Source organism: Oxyura jamaicensis, chromosome 4, assembly GCF_011077185.1.
Source record: "Oxyura jamaicensis isolate SHBP4307 breed ruddy duck chromosome 4, BPBGC_Ojam_1.0, whole genome shotgun sequence".
In the NCBI taxonomy this organism is placed as follows: domain Eukaryota; kingdom Metazoa; phylum Chordata; class Aves; order Anseriformes; family Anatidae; genus Oxyura; species Oxyura jamaicensis.
The window spans coordinates 79258548-79275312 of NC_048896.1; the positions used below are offsets into that span (position 1 = coordinate 79258548).

General features: G+C 35.2%; 1 protein-coding gene across 15 annotated transcripts in view; it reads right to left on the reverse strand.

The window, feature by feature from the left end:
* The window catches only part of SLIT2 (slit guidance ligand 2), a 256661-nt gene that overhangs the window by 218606 nt on the left and 21290 nt on the right, over positions 1 to 16765 (reverse strand). The gene's annotated exons all lie outside the window — the stretch shown is intronic.

The following is a 16765-nucleotide window of genomic DNA, read 5'->3' on the forward strand; positions in this document are numbered from 1 at the left end:
AAAGAAAACTGTCCATAACCCAAAATATCTGTCCAGAGATATGGGAGAAACTGTAGCATCAGATATTTTACAGCTAAACAACATCCCTGGGAATTATAATCAGCATTTTCAAGTGACCATCTGCAAGATAGGGAGTTATATAATTTGCAATATTTCTTGGTTCTGGTTCAATGTGCAGACTACATCGCTTGGTGGTATCGTCTGCCACTATGTTCTTACAGTCATCTTACCCATTTCACACACACACAAAAAAAAAAAAAAAAAAAAAAAAAAAAAGTATGAAAAGAGCAGCCAACAAACTTGGGTAATGAGAACAAATCAAGAATAATGGAGACACACAAAGTTTAGCTCCCTCAGCCAGAGTCCTGTATATGTAGATTACAGAAGTACTGGTTAACCAGTACTAGTGTTAGAGGAAAAAAGAGAATCTGGAAGAACCAGAAGGATTCAGAATTTCCAGAGGTAAGCATGTTACCCCCAGATAGTTATTCACTTTAGAGACTATGTCCAAATACTAGGAAATTGTGTTGACTGATTTATCAGCCCAATTAACTGTAGGCAGTAAAGACAGGGCTAGAAGCTGGCACTGATGGAAATGGAAGATTAATTTTCTTGTCATTATGAAAAATACACAGCATCTTTCATCTACAGACACATTACTATTTCTTAAGATTCACATGCAATTTACTGTATTGTTTCCTACATTTTCATATGCTTGTCTTGGCACCAGCTTTCATTAAGATGCTGGCAGTGCCATCTGCAGCTCTGAAAGCATCTCCTCTGTCAACAGCTTGATCTCAGATGACTCACTCAGCTTGGGCTAGCGGGCAAGGTGAAAAGCCTCTTAAGCTGGTGTAAATAAGTCACTTACTGAACTGCATCAAACACCCTGCAAGGAGGAGTCAGCCAAGTGAAAAGACTGGAAAAACTGTCTTCAAACCCTTGAAATTCAAAATTTTAATTTCTGAAATTCTAAATTCTGCCATGGCCCAGATTCCATTGCAGAATCATGCATCATAATACAAAACAGAGGACGGACAACCTCATCCTACCCAAAGCAATACAGCCCTCCCTAACCTTTGGCAGAGAAACCCAGAGAACCCGACATGAAATAATCTGCCAGCCACCAGGGCTGATACTCACCACAGGTATCAGCACCATATGGTAGACATCCACACTACAGGACACAAGCCTATTTAGCAGAGAAGCTAGGCAGAATATTAAGAAAAAGCCAATATATTGAGTTTATACAGGAATAGTTTACATCAAAAGGAAGGAAAAGGGGTTGCAACAGAAATAGGAAAGATCTTTGTGTTCTGACAATATTTTTCCCATTCTATAAATCTGTTTTCTGAGTTAGTTTTCAGGTCAGTCTGCCTTGATAGCTACTTGAGGATACAAAAAATACCTTGGAATTATAAAAATGTATTTACTTTAAAAATAAAATAAAAATAAAATAAAATAAAATAAAGTTGAAGCATAGGTTAAATTCATGCAGCACCAGGGAGCTCATGAAAGGCTGGCAAGTAACCAGCTCTGTACCCACAAGGGGGAGCCTGCCCTTGTGAATAAATCTGAACTCTTGCACTTCGGTAGGTAGTTTGTGGTATCGGACAGCCCACTGGCCTGCAATACAGAACAGAAAACTTCCAGCAAGCTTCAGGCTTTAATCAGGGATGATGTTTACATAAGAGGAGAGTCACAGGAGGGGAAGAACAGGAAGGAAGTTGGAAGAAATTAAGAAAATAGCATGCAACCTTCACAAAGAATGCATCTATCTGTCTAAATATATTGATTTTAAAAGGAAAGACCAAGCCCAGGGAAACAGGAATGGAACACACGTACTCAGAAGATATGTTTCCTTTTGTTATTTATCTTGATTCCTCTAGTATGCCTCTTCACTTATAATCTGCTTGGAAGTGACCAAATATTTGTTAGTATTTCCACTTTGGAAATATTTATCTTCATAGCCATGGTAATACATTCACATAAAGGCACCAGAGCTGCCAAATTCCTTCATTACGATTTGGATCATGGTGTAGAGGCTGGGGTGTTGGCACTTGAATCTCACTGGACCCGTAACAGCAGACACTCATCATCATCAAGTCATTATCACATTTTCCCCTTGTGGATGTGTTTATTTTAATAAATTCCCATGTGTTCAAACACTACCTAGGCTTACTTCAGAGTACCAATTCTGTATAAAACTTTAATATAGATATTGCCTTACTTTCCCCTTACGGTTCTTACATTCTGGAGCAGCTTATTCTGATTTACATCTCCAACTTTCATTCAAGTACAAAACAATAAATAAATAAATAAATAAATAAAAAACAAACACATATTTTTCAAACATTCTTTAAGCTCTCCCCACCCCCTGAAAAAAAAAAAAAAAAAAAAAAAAAAGAAAAAAAAAAAAAACATGATCCCTTTAAAAAATAATTAATTCGCACCACATTTCTTTTTTTTTTTAAAAAAAAAAAAAAAAAAAGACACTCCTATCTGGAAAGTTTTATGTACTGTAATCCTCTCTAACCATTACACAATCTCAAAGCACTGCTGATAAAACTACACCCAGCAGGATATTCTAATTAAGGATAAAGCAAAACAAAGCATCAATTAAAATGTGATTTCTGGTTATACAGTATTTTCCACTGGTAAGGAACTGACACCAAAGTCAGAACATCCTTTCAATCTTCTGGACCACCCAACTTAAACTGAAACATTTTTCCATTTTTTTAAATTTAATTTTATTCATTTAGTTTTTAATTACTCGTCATAACTTTGTTTCTGTATTCCATTTCTTTTCCTAACCAACTTTATAGGAAATAGACCCAGAATTTTCCACACCTTACATTAAAATGAAAGAGATTGCTAGCAGATCCAGGCAAATTCATTAACCTTAGAGTACCAAAATCATTATGAACACATACTTGAGTAGTAGGGATACATTGATCATTTTGCCTATATCTTCTTTGGAAAATACAAAACTACTCTTACTTTTTGTTTAAATACTTGCTAAATTCCTAAGACCTGGCACTAGTATTAAGCAGGGTGAGATGTTACACCACTAAAAAGTTTTCTGCAACATTTGCATTTAGCAAAGTAATTGGAAAGTCATTCTGAGTTTAGAAGCCAAAGTAAAACACAATGGACAATACCAAGTCATACGGCCATAATTTAAAAATGCAAGTAAAATGAACAAAAGGCAGATTAAGAACAGCAGACTTTCTTACAAAACAAGCTCACTCACAGCTAGATCATGGGGAAAGGAAAAAAGAAAAAAAAAAAAAAAAAAAAAAGAGGCACTGAATACTGTTACAAAAAAAAAAAAAAGTCTACTGTTCTAGTTTCAACCAAATGCACAGATAATATTTATCTTGATTACTTTCCTTTGGACAAGCTCAAAAATGTTTTAAGAGAGGCATCTCTCCTCTGACTACTTCAAAGGCTGTGGATTTTTTGTTTTTGTTGTTGTTGTTCATATGTTAGCACCATAGAAGGCCAGCCTGGATGGGGCTTTGAGCAACCTGGTCTAGTGGGAAGTGTCCCTTCCTGCCCATGGCAGGGAAGTTGGAACTGGGTGTTCTTTAAAGTCCCTTCCAACCCAAACCATTCTATGATTCTATGTTCTTAAACATCATCATGAAAGCTCAAACAATTACCCTTGCTAATATATTTGCATATCAGCATATCACACACTAGGGCCTTGCTGCATGCATGAAAGGCACAGCTATGAACACTCAAATTCCTCTTCCAGGGAATACACAAAACCAAGATGTGTTGATGCTAACAGTACTTCAATTCAGTAAACAAACCTTCAAGTCTGCTAGAGGAACAGTAGCATAACCATATGATTTTATTTAGATCTATTTAGATACAAAATTCTTTCTACTTTTGTTTATTAAAATATGCAACATTTCTTGTGTACTCTAAATTTATTTAGAAGAAAGCATATGAAATAATACACTAATAATACTTCAACACTTTTCTGCCAGTGTTGGCAGGCTCTTTAGACTGATAGTTTCCTTTCTTAAAAGCTACCATGATAACCTGCAGTTCTTCTAAGACAAGTGTAACAGCCATCAGCAGATTTCTAATCTACACTGTCAAATACAGTATTCACCACTTTCAGGTAAAAATGTTAGCTTCCCAATGTTTTATAAGTTTGTTCCTATTACCAACTCACTGCCTAGGGCCTATCTAGTAATAAAATGTACCATTTGTTAGCAATGCTTTCTTCTTCTGACTATTTCACCATCCTAGTCAAATACATTACATAAAACATAACAGTGCAAGCTGTTATACTGTAAAATAGAATTAGGCCATTCTCTCCACTTGACTCCTTTGTGAATAAATTCACTAAGAAGACAGATTATAACAGACACCTGCAGTGAATAAAATTCATGGCAAAGAAAGCTTTGATTTCCTGCTCTTGCAGTGTGAATCCAATAAGCATTCTTACTCCTAAATGTTAAATCTTATGAATTTATAATTCCAGAAGACTGTCAAGTTCAATTTCTCTAATAAGAATTAATTGACTTTGGAAGCATTACTAGTATTTTAACCAGAGTACCAACTGTATGCCAAATGATCATTTGTAGGTCACCCATCTCAAAGACTTGCAACTCATCACAGAAATCTTTTCTTGACCATCCAACCTCTTAATACAATTACATTTCTCCTAGTTTTGCTCTTTGTTCTCACTCTGTATATGCACATACACAATCCTTCTGTTCTGCCTCTATTCAACTGTTACATAACTAAGCTAACAGCATATATTTATTTTAAAGCCTTTCCCATAATTCAAATCCCATTCAGTTTTATTTCATTTGGATAAGGAAAAAAAAAAAAAAAAAAAAAAACAGCTTTTGCAACCTGGTTACAAGAACAAACAAAAACTCAGTTTAGCCAAAATCACAGTGAAATGGTTTTAAGCATTGCAACAAAATGAAAAACAAACAACAAAAAAAGCAATGTGCACATTCCACAACATTAGCCAGAAGAAAACAACCCAACCTCTCCATTGGTTTTGCAGAGCGACATACTATAGTTCAATTTTTTTATTTTCCATTTCCTGCAGTGTCTGTTGTACGTATGCACAAAACTGCACAATCTTATTGCTCCGTGATGCACTGTACATTTATGTCTTATTATCACTAACTGTCATAAAATAGCTGTGTCTCCTGTGATCAGTCTTGATTTTGACCTAAGTATACCACATTTTCCACACGCCCCAGCCCATCCACACAGGATAAACAATTCTGGCATACTTAATTTATTTCAAGTTTAAATCCCTTGTTTCCTCTTTTTTTTTTTTTTAATTATCCCTACTAACAAGTTTTATCAGTATGCTATTTACACATTCCAGATCAGTCATCAACAGGATAGAAAGACAATGGACCCAATATAAATATTTCAGCTCAGCACCTTATCTAAAACTTTAGCAGTCTGTAGCACAAATGGCCATACCCCAGCAGCTTTGAACTTAATTTTGTGTGTAAAATTATAAAGTAAAGATAGCAGTACACTGCATGTTGCAAAGTTCACTTTCATGTTCATATGGCACTCTAGTTGAACAATTTTTACTAACAGTACTCTTAATTTTAGACCCCAACATAGCTTTAACAATTTTCTGATTATTTCCTGTCCCAGGAAGTCTTGTAATATTCAGTAAGATTATGTTATTTTGCACAGATAAAGCCACTGCTATCAGCCAGAATGGTGACAATGATCTGCTTTGGCAGTTAGACCCTCAAATCTGGCTACTCTCAGTTGCATTTTTTTTTTTTCCTGTATGAAATTTAAATGATATATCTACCAAGCCTACATAAAAAGCAAATTCAGCCAGGATACCACCTTTGCACTTTGTGTCAGCTGAAAACTTTTGGCTTCTGCACCTCTGCTATAAACACTGCACCTGAGAAGCAGCAGCAGTTAGATTTGGTAGCCTCTCCACTTTGTAAGAGGACCGATTTTTTTCATTTCTATAAAATCACTCTAATCTAATGAGCTTTTTTGGGTGGTATTGTTTTGTCCTTTTGTCTTGTAGACATGAGTGATGGAAGAGGTATAAGTGATGATAACAAAGAACAACATAGGAAAAGTTTTGTAAAATTTGACAAACAGAAAAACAAAAGCATTTCTATTGAATTTACAAACTCATTACTACAATTAAGGAGGGAAGCCAGCCTCTTGCCTTTTACAAAGGATGCACAATTCATAAAAAACAAAACATGATAAAACCAATTAATCACATACTACATTTAATACTAATGTATTAAGGACCAAACAGGAATTTTCTCTAATTTCAGAAAATATCACTGCTTTCATGAAGTGTCTGTGTGTGTTTGGGTGTGTCTTATTTGTAATCCACTCTGATTACTCTCTCTAGTTCTGCTAAGCTTTTCAGATACCCCCCCCTCCCCCCATTAAGATACACATTTACATTCTTTTTTTTTTTCTCTCCATTTAGCCTTTCATATCTTTATACTCTAAGAAGCAGCTACTACAAATACCCTTTCATTACATTAGCTGTTATCCTATCTTTGCAACCCTTCCCTGTGGGCCTTATTGAACTTACAAGATGCAACCTTTTCAGTTTTGAGGTCAAACAGCTACCTAAATCCCTTCCAGCTATCTAGAATTCCTACAAAAAATCCACAGAAGAAAAAAAAAAAAAAAAAAAAAAAAAAAAAGAGGCTTGATGTTTCCTCTATCTCCCTTATATTAAAGTACTAATAAAAGCATTGAACCACAGCCACGAAACCTCCCCTCACGCACGCTCTGAAGTGCTACCTTATAAAGTGCAAGCAGCCCTTATGTACAACTCTATGGATTAGACATTCACAATAAAAATAAAAATGTCATTGAACTGTCTGGACAGAAGGGGAAACAAAAAGAGGCGAGGATTTTGTCTCTTGTATGCATTACCTTGCAAATCCTCAAGGAGTACTTAACCAAAGATTTACCGCCGTTTCAGCCCCTTCTTTCTCTTCCTTAAAGATTAAGGGCCATGGAAAGAAGCCTTCAGACCATGGTCCTGTAAACACCCTTGAGCCAGGAAGGGCCTGCACCTGGGCCTGGCTGTAAAGACGAAAAAAATTCAGCAAGTCCCAGCTTTATTCCCCATGAGGTGGGCCTGAACAGCCACTCGCAGAGCTGGCCCCTCAAGTGTCTGCAGGATAGAATAAACTCCACTCTGTATTCATAAGCAGCCTTTCCCAGATAACACTGCCAGCCTAGGCTCCAATAGTCTTACAAGGTTCAAGACAACAGGCTTGGTTGTCCCTTGCAGCAGCCCTTCCTTCAGCTCTCCTCTCTGAGGCCAAATACTGCACTTTGTCTATTTGCGCTTTTCATGATCCTTACCGTAATGAGAGTCCCTTTAACTGCTGCTTAGATAATCCATGTGGCCTACCCACTGGGACTCTGCATCCCACACAGTGCACCATGGTTTCAGCCAAAGTCTGTCTGTGGAAAGTTAAGTCTGCATCTTCCTGCGCGCATACTTACTTAACCATTCACTAGTCCAATAAATCTAAAATCTCTGGCAGGACTGTATTGTGAAGAGAAGGTAATGTAAGCATGGGGCAGGGCAAGGCTCTCTTTTATCCCAAGCACTCTTTTATCTGATATCACAATTCATAGGAATAGGTATTGCAGAAATTCCCATTAAACACCCTGAAAAAACATACTAGCTGAATGTGAATACATGGCTTTAATTGCAAACGGTCAAATATTTTCAAGAAAAGCAAATGCAAATACATCTGACAAGCCTGTATCTGAATATTAGGTTTCAATTAAATAAATATATTCAGGGAATTGTGCAAAACATTGAGATCTCACTGGCAGATAGAACTCATGCTGCAGCTGTAATATCTCATCAAGTGTTGGATGTTTTATGTCATTTATGTGGAGAAAAGAAACATTTACTGTATCAGCAGATTCCTAAGTTTTCCAGCTCATTTATTGACGTGTAAAGGATATGATCATCAGAAAAAGAGTATACACACAAAAAATTGTGTCATCAATAATTTAATTAATCTATTCTGGGTTTTTATTATTAATCTATTAATACGCCTTAAAGTTGGGGTTTTAAAGCCTGACAGTCTGATTAAAAACACACCTCTAAAAAAGAACTCAAAAAAATACAATGTCTCAAACTAGCTGTAATTTCAGTTTTTACTACAGAATATTTATGGAAAAAAAATCAGTTGAAGAGCAGCTGCTCTTTAACAAAGAACATTTCATCTAGCTTTAGCTCTAGGATGCAAAAAAAAAATGATTCAAACATGCTTTGTAGGGCAACATTATTGCAAAAAGCATTTGTAGATCATCATTACAACAAAAAGCATTATTAAGGACCAAGAGCAAATTAAAGCTTTTAGATAGCCTTGACTTTCTTTGATACAATGGGACATATGAAAGTAGATCAGTGCTGCCTGAAGTGGATATGCATTTTTGTAGTAATGTTTCTTCCCTAGCCAATTTCCTACTCCTTTTGAAAAATTCACAGTAGCTACTACAACCAATGCATGATATACTGTTTCATAACCCTTCTTCTTATAAATCTCACATTCCTATTGAGAGCATACAGACAAATCTTGCAAAACAATGATCTTTAATATTTGTAAGTTTTGTAAAATTTTGGTTGATACATTCAATTTTTGTAAGTAATTTTCTATGAAAAATATGGATTACCTATGCTCTTTACAATAATGTATAATTAGGGAAATGCTTTAAAAGGAAAAAAATATTTCTTGTTTGAATGCTATGTGAGTAACTTTAGAGAAGCTTTAAAACAAGTTCAATGCATTTAAAATGCTATATAAATCAACATTCAGGATGAAGGGTCAACAGGGGTTAAACTGTCCGTCCTTCTTGACTACATTCATAAATGTCTTTTCTAGCTGTACTTATAGAAGCAACTGCAGAGTAACTTGGATATTAAAACCTCCAAGGAAACCAACAATAAAAGCTTCTAGGAATTTCACAAGTTTTTTTTTTTTTTTTTTTTTTTTTTTCCTTAGGTGTTAATTAAATGATCATTTAACACTGAAATGTAAACACAACATTTTCATCTACTGACAGCATAGCCTATTATAAATCCAGGGTAATAAACGTCCTGGTGTTAATACTCTGAACCAAGTTCCCACAACACACTAAGATGCCTTGTCGTGTCTAAGGTTAAGCATCTAGACACAAAACAAAGATTGTGCCTACTCGACTTCCAGTTCAATTTTCCCATCGCCCAGTGACCTAGGTAACACTTTGAGCAATAAAGAATAAATTTAATTTCTCCAGCATTTTGTGAGGATTAGGAACAATTGTTGGCCTGCAATGACTTTTTATCCTTGGATTCTCTCTCTTCCAGAGCATTCCCCCAGTTCTAAAAGAAAATTCTGATGGTTTAAGACACAGAACAAACAGAACTTTAAATTAGGCTTTTTTCAATCAATTGGAACTGTTGGAGGGGAAGCAATCAACCTTTCTTTGGACTTTTCTGAGCTATTCAGTTACGTCAGGCTTTAATCTTCCACTCGCAGAAGAAACCTGCCATCATAGGGACAAGTCTCTATACTTTCACATTTTCCCTTGGCCTGATTTATTCCTCTTTTCTATTCTATTCTTTTTATTTTTTTTATTTTATTTTTTTTTAATCAAGATGACATGGCTGCACTTAAATGTCCACTGTGTGCAAGCTGAGACTTACAGATGTCCCCTTTATAACATTTCACACCATGTTTCTACACCACATAATAATGGCATTTCCTCTGACATGCCTTTTTATTTTTCATTACTTCCTTCACTGAGATTCAGTTTCTTACTTAACTCTTGCCTAAAACGTTTTCTATATCACAGTTTACCAAAGCTTTCATGGTTAACCCTCCAGGAACAACCCAGAGACTGATTCCAACTGGACAATAACATGGTTACAGGTGATCCAAATCCAGTTACTTTAATTTTTATATTAAGAAAGAAGATATCTCAATTCTCCACTTTAATTACTATCATATCATCAAAAATACAGAGGATAATTATTTTTGCTCGGGGCCAAGGAGGTCGAGGTAACAAGGCCATAATTACTAAAGTAGACTTAATTACTTCGAATACCATGTTATTTTAAAAGTGTTATGGGTTAAATAAGCAATTATTAATGATTCATATTTTTACATTAGATATATTTACATGCTAACAGCATAAAATATTATGAATACCACAGATACTTATGTTGGTCCAGAAGAATTGCTGTAAGCCATATTTGTGTTTGCTTGGTGTTTAACATGATTTTCAAATTAAGGTTAAAAGCAACTATAAACAGTTTGAGAATGTTTGTTACAATAAAAAGTCAATAGAAGTATCCCTACAGATGCTTGTTTCAGAAAATAGTAAACTATAGCTTCAGTAATGCAGATTATGTAAAGATTTAATGATATGCTTGGTTGCAGAGTTACCTTACAGCCCTGAAAGTCCATTCAATTTGTCATTTTATCCCACAGCAAATGAAATATCACCATTAAAACAATATATGAAATTGTATTTTTTTACAAGAAATAAAGAAAAATTTAACTGCAACTTAAAGATGCTTTCCAATTATCTCCAAAATTAAAACTAGACATCTATCATGAGACACCCAAGAAAAAAAAAGTTTCCAATTTAAAAAATACCATACTATTCAAATAGCAATGTTTAATCTGAGTTTTGTATGTTTGGAGCACCTTTTTTTCCCCTCCCTGCACCGCATCACACCAGGTGCTGTGGAAATACGAAAAAATGCATAGCTGATGAAAAGCCTAGATTAAGAGACTCTAAAACACTAAAGGGCAGGAAGAATAATTTAATTTGAAGTTTAAGTAATAATTGCCAAACACAATGATGATACATTTTACTTTTTTTTTTTTTTTTTTTTTCTCTCCCCTGACTACATTTCAAAAGTTCATGCTGGCTCCACCAACACTTTTACTCAACTAAACCTACGGCTGAACGTTTGCTGTTGCTAGGATATAGCTACTGCAAGTTGCACATGAAATGCATATATATAATTCTTATTTATGTGTTCAAAAAATAAATCACCTGCTGCACTGTACAAGTTTTTGCAGTACTTCCAAAATCTCTACAGTCATCTTGCCATCTCTTACCTTACATAAGTAGGGCTTATGTCTGAAACAAAGCTGTAGTGATATTTGTTTTGCTCACCATGTTGTAAAGGGTGACTGAGTTTTCAGTTTTGAAACGTTATAGCAGAGAATGAGAACTGAAGGTAGAGGCAAGTACTAGGACAAAAGGAAAAAACACACACACACAAGTGAAGCTGCAAAAAGCATTCAAGCTCCTGATTTATGTTTCTCCCTAGATTAAAAAAATGAACAGGTGACAGAGAAGAAAAAAAAATTCTTACGCAATTTTGTCTCCTAGATCTTCCATACCAGAAATGAATGCCAAAGAAGAGAGACAACAAACCTAGCATGGCAAGCAACAGATTATTAGTTACTCAACTCCTTCATATAGGTAATGAACCTTAACATTGATATATTTAATATCTATTGATTCTTGTATTCTTAGATAGTCCTGTCTTTACCTATGGACTGAAATTACAGATAAAATAAAACTCACAGAACTGTCAGCAGACTTGCAGCATAGGGGACCAAATTCACTCTGAAAACATTCTAGACTGGGGCATTAAGACTTCAAATTAGTGACAATACACTGAGTTAGCAAAGGTATGATAATGGTGCATCCACACTGTAAGCAACAGTAATTAGCCTTGTGTGTTAAATTAGGGATTTCCTTTTAATTATTGGCTTACAATACAACAAAGCCAAAATTGTATATATTTTTTTATACATATATGATATGTAGCATCTCTTTGTTAATAAAAGCAATTTTGAAAGATATTTATTTTCTAAGAACTATACTTACTGTTCAAAAATGATGCTAATAAAATAATGCGGGTAATTAAAAGTTCATCACTATTAGAACTGCTAAGTTCTTATTGACTTTACTAGTTGGGAGCCTATTATTTGTTTAGAGATAACAATTTAAGCATTCTTGTATTTGAAATTAATCACTACAGTAGAAAAGAAAAAGAAGTCATTAATACTGGTGTGATGAAAGACTTGTTTCCATTTACTCTTAAAAGGACAAAACTCAAATCTGTCATACAAAAAATAAAAATCAAGTAGTATTACAGACTGCTGAAATGCCCCATAACAAACCATAAATACTGAAACCAATGGCTAAAAAACGCTTTATCAGGAAGGATCAAACAAAAAAGGTGAATTATTAATTCATGGAGAGGTTAAAAAAATCCCTTTTTTTTTTTTTTTTTGTTATACATCCTGCACACTTCTGCAATAAGGCTCAGCAGACTAATGTCACTGCAGCACACACACCACTGGGAACATACCCAGTGTTCTTATCCAGCAGCAGTTCCATTACCAATCTGCTTGCAGAAGAGGGATTCGCCAGTAGTGCTTTCTGAGAAGGGAAAAGTTGCTCCTCAATGGATTTTTAACATCCACAGCCACCTGTCTGCAGTTGGAGTAACATTTTGGAGGCTTCGGGTAATGAACATTTTCTAATGAACAATTTCTCTACTCATTAAGGCATTCCAGATTAAAGATAAATGTCTTATTGATTAAATTACAACTGCAGTTTCACTTGCCATGGTTACTGTTAAAAGGGATAAGATATGACAAAACCATGAATTAAGCCTCAAATACAGCTACCTTAACAGTGAGACCGGCATCTTAAAAACATTTTAGAAGTCACTGCTTTAGTCTCTTACATTACACCACTTCTTTTCCTTTATTTTCCATTCTGATCGCATTTTCCACTCTGATTGCTTTTTACCTTTACCAAGAGAACAAACCACCCACCACTCAGCAAAACCAAAGAAGGTATAACTGCAAATGATGCAAATCACAGGTTCCCCTGCAGCAGCTGGAAAAACAGAGCCGAAAGCCACCCGGAGAACTTTCCTCCTCTTTGCGTCAGCCGTCCGCAGCCTTCCCCGCAACAGAAGCGGGCAGCAGCGCTCGCTCGGGGTAGCTGGCTAGATGAGTAATGATGTCGGTCCGGCTGGACAACGGTAACCCTAGCAACTGTAACCTGCAATTCCTGCCTAACCATTGTGGGATTTATTGTGGCAGGGGCCAAAGAGGCCAAGAGTAAAATGAAGCAGAGAACTATGGTGTCTGACACATCTAGTACCACACACTTTAATCATAGCTGGCAGAAATTAATTCAGGAGGAATTTTTGCAAGGGCCCCCCATGCAGCTTGTTTTGTTGTTGTTGCTGCTGCTGCTGTTCTGGCCAAGGATTTTTTTTTCTAATTTTCTTTTCCTGTGTTTAATATTGTTTTCTTCTCTTATTAACTGATAGGGTTTTTTTGTTTTGTGTTAAGTCACTAACAGATATCTCAGAACCGAGTGTTTATTAATCAGACTATATCAAGATTTTTCCTTTAGAGGCGAAATATCTTACTCACAATGTGTTTCTTTTCAAGTGCACTGTATCAGGTACCTTTCCTTTCTAATATGTATTTAATATCAGACCACATCCACTAGAAAGATTATTTTATTTTTCAAAGCCAATACTGTCATTATTACTCATATAGAAAATATCGGTCAGTAAGGGAACTTAACCTCATTCCAAGTGCAAGCAATGTAGATCAAAAGGGATAAGATTTGTGTATGGCATTCAAAATCCTTTCTATGCCACTAATTAATAAAGATATATTTTAAAACCAAATTCTCAAACAGCTTGGGCCCAGCCCTTGGTATCCTGCATCAAACAGCAATCAATGAGCTGTGACCTAACCAGCCAAAGTAAGTAGTTAAAATCTATTTGCCGCAGCCAAGCACTCACTAGCTCCCTGCATTAAAGCACCTTCACTGATGCTGAATGAGTTAGCGTGAGTGAGCACACAGGTCACTGAAAACAATGCATCCTGCAGGAAAAATACTTGTTGAACAAGGACTTGTGTTAGCCCCTGGGATTTACAACAGCACCTATGTTATAACAGTATCGAGTCAAAACAGAGGTTCACGTACATTTTCCTTTGAAAGGGATCTTGCAAGGTAAGATTCATATACCCTGCAGCGCTAGTCATACTATTTTTAGCATACTGCTTCCTATTGAAATGTATGTGTCAAAACACCTTTGCAGATAACTCTTAATGAGAGAATCAGTTTCTGCTTTGACTAAAATTATCCATTTTAAGTGGTTCCAAGAGATTTCTTGGAAGGCTGCTAAATGTGAGAGTAACCTGAAAAATAATTCATTTAATTACCTTTGAAAATCAAGAGTCTCCAGACATAGGAAATAATGCACTGTCTCTTTTAAACTCTCAACCTATCACTTTCCTTTACTTACACTTCCCATCTGTCAACAAGTGCTTGTAATTTTATTACAGTGTCCTGTAGTTTATGCAGAGTTGGTATTATTTTACAGAGTTCTGTTAATGGACTGGATAAATGGTAATGCTATTTAAACTAGTCTCCTGCTCCAGCAAACACAGCTGCAACTGTACTACTATTTCTAGGCAAACATCTTGACCTGAACATGCAGTGCTCTCTCAACCCGTCCAAAGAGAAATTGGAGCAGACAGCAAAGGGAAAGCATAGCCGGCCGCTGGCGGCAACCAACTGTGTCTAATCATAATTCATATACAGTGTACCCTCTTTCTTTTATATTGCATTTAGGCTACACAACAAGCATATGTGCTTCTTCACCTGGCATCTCATTTACAGCCAAGGGTCAAATGGTAATTATTATTCACAGAAGCTCAATAGTATGTTGAAAACTTGCAGTGCACGCACTGTTTGATTAGCCATTAAATGCCAAAAATAAATACTAAAGCCAAAGAATATTATACATTTTATTGATCATGAAAGAACTTTAATTATCCTTAAAAATATATTTATTTGGATATAAATATGTATAAGCACATACAACAACAGTTGTCGAGAAAATATTTTATATTCTTCATAGCAGTCAAACTATATATAATCTGAAAGTTGACCAAGAACACTTAACTAGCATCAATACTTTTGTTGGACTGACATTTTTTTAATTACATATTTAGTGTTGAGTGACCACTTGTATTTTCTTTTAAACATGAATACATTATAACCAGACATTCACTTTCATGGTCTGATCAACAATAACCCTTAGGCAGAGGAAATTTAATACTGCGAAGCTAGTGATCTCTTACTTTCCACCATATACACTACGAGCAGTTGTGTGCTTTGTGTCAAAAGATATTACAGATTTAAGACTAACATTTATCAAATATACAATTCTGAATTAAATGCATTCAAGCATGATTTTGCATGAAGTGTGCATCCATTTTTTTCCTGCAAATTATGGCTCGTTTCTATTTTTTACAAATTTAGGTAAGAACCTTTACACTACAGTTGGAATAATAAAATGATCATAAATCCCTTTCATTTCTCTTCCTGATGGAAGTAATATCTCCATGATTGCTGATAGAAATTACAGAAGAGACTGAATTGTTAATACATAAAACCACATATGGATATGTTATAATATTATAGCAGTGTAAAAATAATTCTGTTTGTCAGAACAAAAGCCTTCAGGAGCTTTCTGACAAAGTAATTTAACAACTCATTGCATCTACAGGGAAGTTTGGGAAACAAAACATGCATCCAAAGCAGAGGGAAGAAACAGAAATACAAAGAACTAAATGTTTACAACAATAATAGAGTAATTTTCAGTTTTCCATTTCAAATTACTTCAAGAAGGGAAAAAAAGAACTACTATTTTGTAATATTAGAACAGAAATAAACATCTAAAAATCAAAGCTTCATTATAACACTTGTTCTCGCAACCATTTCCATATACTAAAGTGAAAACAAAAATCACCTTCACCTACACTCATTTTTTTCCAAGCACACAAGTGGTGAAACTTAACAGCAATTTCAACAGCAGAAATCTTGCCTAAAGAAATGTGTCAAATACACATCTTTAATTAAAAGACAGATTAATTTTTCAAAGCATGTCATGTTGTATTCCACTCACACCACATACTGTAAAGTTACCTTGAAATTTAATAATACGTGATTGTGTAGATAAATACAGAAATCAATATCTGAACTTCATTCCATGTTCAGACTGTAACATAAATTAGTAGATTCTTACAAATCACCAATGCATCAAAATATTAATTTAAAAATATTGCCAAGAGTAAAACATTACCAAACCAAATAAGAGAATCAAAACAACAACTCGTTACCCAATTTGATACAGTTTTTATTTATCACAAAGGATTTCATAGCTTTTTTTTTCCCCTGAGTTTATGTTGCCACCTGTGTTTTCTTTGGGAGAGACAACTCCACAGGCTACCATTTGCCAACACAGATTGTCTTGGTCGATCGAGTGTGTACAGCCACAAAACCAGAAACATCACAAAGTGCTTGAACAATGCTATGTCGCTGAGCTAGAATCCATGTAGACACTTAAGTTCATTTAACAAAGGAAACAGTAACAAAATAAATAAATAAATAAATAAAAGAAAGCCAAAGCATTCATTCAACAAGACTTCTTAACAGAGAGGGGCATGGATGAACCAGTATTTTGTTTCATACAAGTATCTGCATGTAACAGGTTCTAAAAAAAAAAAAAAATTGCAATGTAGTCAAAGTACCCAAAAGATCATTGGTCCTAAATGCATTTTAGCTGTCTGAGGCAAAAAGACAAAAACCTAATGCAGAACAGAGTAACAGATCAACTCCAATT